The following is a 4421-nucleotide window of genomic DNA, read 5'->3' as shown; positions in this document are numbered from 1 at the left end:
CGGGGACTTTCCCCAGAGCTGGGGGAAGCTATGAAATGTGCCAGGGGACATTTATATTGGACATTACGAAAAAATTATTCACTGGAAACTTTGTCAGGCACTGGAACAGCCTGCCCGGGGAAATGGTGGAGTCACCACCTCTGGAGGTATTTAAAAGACCTGTACATGTGGTGCTTAGGAACATGGTTTAGTGGTGGACTTGGCAGTGCTGGATTAATGGCTGGACTTGGTGATGTTGTCTTTTCCAACCAAAATGATTCTACAATTCTGTGACAGGTTCGTTTCAGAGAAATTCTTTCAAAGGGAGATGATTGTAACCCTTCTTAGTAGACAACAGGAACACACCCTTAGTCCTTAAGCTTCAATCTACCTCCAAAGCCTGGGACTGAGAAACTTCTCCAAAGACACTTGTTTGTGGGCGTGGTTGCCTGCTGCAGCACGTTGGGATGGGAGTTGTGTCCATGGCTTCCTTCCTTCCTTCCCTTGCCCCAAATCCCCTGTGTCCTGTCATCTGCTGAAGGTAACCCAGGAACACAACCCCATACACCTACTTGCCTAAACTCTCCAAATTGAGCTCACTGTGGGATGCACCTGCTCTGTAACATAGACAATGCTGTGTTTTTCCAAAGCTATGCCTTCTAATCCTTTTATGAGGCATCAATAAACACCTAAAATCATCATTTGTTACTGACTTAATTACAGGTTGTCACCACTCAGCAAGTATTTCAAACAGCTGATGGTGGGAAACACCCCATCACACATCCTATACAAGACAAGCTCTTGAAAAAAGATCTCTGACATAAAAAAGGAGTAATTCATAGAGACACTTTTTGAGGTCCTTGTCTCCAAGTCAGTGGACATGAAGAAAAATGTGCAAAAAATCCTTTATCCAGCATTCATTCAGTTAGAAAAAGTTTCTCAGAGACATTGAAGAATTTTCAGAAGCTCTTGGAGGCCAGTAGCCAGAAGCTCATGGAGGCTGCTGTGCCTTCCCCAGAGTCTGGGACTCCCACGGTGGCAGGGGGAGGCTGCAGCTCCATGGTTCCCTGGGCTAGCACAAAGCAGAGCAATGAGAAGACCTCCTGCAGCTGGAGGCTTTGCAGGGCTGTGTCAGGCTAAAGAACATGCCTTTCACCTGACCTTCAAGAGATTACTTTCTTTAATGGGAGACTTGCCAAGTCTGCAGAAAAAAAAGCAATTTATGGCTAAATGCAAGCAGGTTGGGGTAAGAGTGGGGAAAGGGTAGAGCAGAAGGGGACAAGTTGTGATTTTCTGAGTAGCTGCAGGAGAACTTCTCCTCCTCTGGCTGAGAAAGAAGTCCTAGGTCATAGTTTGGGACAGGATTCACATGGAAGATACATCTAAATCACAGAGTGTTTCTTAATAGAATGTGCTCTCCTTCCTTAAATCTAGATTCCCTGTAGCTCAGTATCTGCTGAGAGACAGCTAACAGTCAGTGTTACTTTGTCGGTTTTGTTCAGAGTTGTGGGTTTTTAGGTGCTATTTAGAAATGTCTCTTCCATTTTACTTGCCTGTGTATCTCCCCAATGTCTGGCCAGCTTGTGGTTGAAAATTCTCAGTGACTCACAGATAATACCTATTAAAAAAAAAACCCTAAGCAGTGACGCACCAGATGTGCAGTGAAATGTTAAAAACATTCTATGACTTTTTAGGAATACATGCAATTAATGTTAAACAGATGCCTGAAGTTTCCTGCACAGCTGTTTCTCTATTACGTGTCATGACTTTTAATGGCACTGAGGTGAGACACAGACATGAGGAAATGCAAGACTATTCCAAATGCAAGCTTGTTAAATTCTAGCAACAAAGAGAGGAGAGGGGGAAAAAATGGAGGAGAAAAAGAAAGAAGAAAGGAAAGGAAAGGAAAGGAAAGGAAAGGAAAGGAAAGGAAAGGAAAGGAAAGGAAAGGAAAAGAAAGAAAAGAAAAGAAAAGAAAAGAAAGAAAGAAAAGAAAAGAAAAGAAAAGAAAAGAAAAGAAAAGAAAAGAAAAGAAAAGAAAAGAAAAGAAAAGAAAAGAAAAGAAAAGAAAAGAACTAGAAAAATTCTCACAAGGCTCAAACTGAAACATTTTTACTTGGGTGCTTCAGAAAACAGACAGTGAAGAATCTTGGTCAGGGTAACATATACAACCTACTGCTTGGTATTTTGCCACCTTTGTTACGCACCCTTGTCTTTATTGGCTTCCTCCAGTACTTCTATTTTTGTAGCAGATACCCACTCTGTGTTTATACACATCTAGGACTAGAACTGGATTACAAGGCTATGTCTTGTTCCAGAATCCCTCTTGCTGTGTGTGAAGTGTTTATACAAACCAAGTAGGTCTTTTTGCAGGGAAGATTCTTTACCAATATTTTTTACCATTTATTACCCCCTGAAAGGCCTCTCTGAAACTCACACTGTCAGAGCTTCCATGGCTGTTGAGGTGGCAGCATTACTGCAGGGGCCATCAGCATTGGCAGCAAGAACCATCAGGAACTGAAAACATCTTGTCTCAAAAATCAAGACTTGGAGGTGGGGTTGATTTAATCTGACACAAGGGATGGGATTAATCTCAATTAATGTACATACCTACAGCTGAGTTAGGCATCACTTACAGTCACTGGGGTGTGAATTCATCTCAATGCTAGCAAAAACATAAGGAGAGGTAGACAAATGGCACCCAAAAGGTGTCTGCTCTCTCCCTCAACTATTGCATCCTCATCCACAACCTCAGCAAGGCCTCAGTTTATCTTTTGTCTGGCATGGAGCAAAAGCATTGGTGCTTTCACATTTCCTCAGGTATATTTTCTGACTCTGGGCTAAACAGGACACAGGAAAGCCTCTGGATGCTAAGCAGCTTCACCTTGGGTACCCCATAGGCCTTTTCCTACCAGGTACAGTTCCCCCTCCCACCCACTGTCCTCCCTCCCAAGGGGATCTCCTGCAGCCCCAAATTCCTCCAGCAGCAGCTGCTGTCACTCCCTGTGTCCCTTTGGAGGCTCATTATAGTTCTGATATTTGCTCTCTTGCTATTCATTGTGCCTTCTGTGGGGAGTCACAGCTAGTTTATCAGCTACCAAGAGCATGCTTTCTGGGCTGAAAAGCAATTTCCTTTTCTTCTCTTATTGCAGGAGCCGGAGAAGGGTTTGATTTATGCCATCAGTTTTAGATTTAAAAATCTTCAGCTTCACCTAGGTACATTTCCTGAAGATTGGCAATGCTTAGTATAGTAAGCATTTAGTAATGCTTAACAGACGAGCAATTCTGTTCTGCCATATGATCATCTCCTATACACCAGGTCTGGCTTTTTCCTACTATGTTAGTTACAGCCACTTGTCAAATGGTGCTGTTCATCTTTTCCTCTTTCTCTTACCAAGCTTATGTCCCCAGGAGAGTTCACAGCAGTGGATGTGGTGGCCCTGCTGTTTCTCATCAGCTGCACTTCTGGCTTACTTCTGTGCAGCACTCCTGCTTTGTTGCTGTAATGACTGAAAAAATGTGTTCGCCAACATGCTCAAGTGCAGGAGGACACAATGGCACTGTTCAGGAAACACTGGCTTTTTAGTGAAAAACACTTCTATTTGCCAGGGGAAGTGGCATTTACCATCGCATGGATAGCTCAGAGTCAATGGGTCACACTCAATGTTGCTGGATTTCTGCTGGGCTCATCAGAAGTATGAGCCACTGTGGTCCATTCTGAGGGTCCACACAAGCCCACACTGAGAGTGTCCATTGTGGGGTAGGCAGAGCAGGACTGGCTGTGAGCATGGATCAGGCCCACCTCAGTTGTGCAGCCAAGGGGCACTTTGAGGAGTGAGCAGGAACATGCACCTCCATACTGGGCTCAACACTCACCCATTGCTCTTTTCCAAGCAGGAAACTGGTTGCCCAGGGAGGTGGTAGATGCCCCATCCCTGGGAACATCCAAGGTCAAGTTGAATGGGGCTCTGTCACAATCCGTGACCTATTATATCTCCTTATTGGAGTGTATTAACTTATCAGGATTTGCTGAGAGATCCACACGGGTATCGCCTCACACAGAGGAGACAGGAACTTATGCCCTGACTTTCGAGTGAATAACTTGCTCAGTGCTTACTAATATTTCTAACAACAGCAAGGTTTATTGTGGGGAAAACAAAGCAATTTGGGGCAGGAGGTTCAAAAGGAGTGATTACAACACATTAAACATATATGGGTACACCTTAGTTACACACCTTATTTACTTATTTAAGTGAGGGAAGGAGGGGGACGGATATGCCCGACACCGTTCCCGTATAGGGTCGCGATTTGTGTGCAGGTAAGACAAGATTACTTTCCCCTATAAGCTGGGGTAGCCGGAATTGTCTCACCACGGCAGTGCAGGTTCGATGAGCTGGGTAGCAAAGAGGCTGCGGGCACTCCAAGCGCAGGTCGCCCCCCCC

Source organism: Chaetura pelagica, unplaced genomic scaffold, assembly GCF_000747805.2.
Source record: "Chaetura pelagica isolate M959 unplaced genomic scaffold, ChaPel_1.0 scaffold50, whole genome shotgun sequence".
NCBI classification, from domain to species: Eukaryota; Metazoa; Chordata; class Aves; order Apodiformes; family Apodidae; genus Chaetura; species Chaetura pelagica.
The sequence above is the reverse complement of the archived record's forward strand: the minus strand, read 5'-3'. Positions refer to the sequence as shown.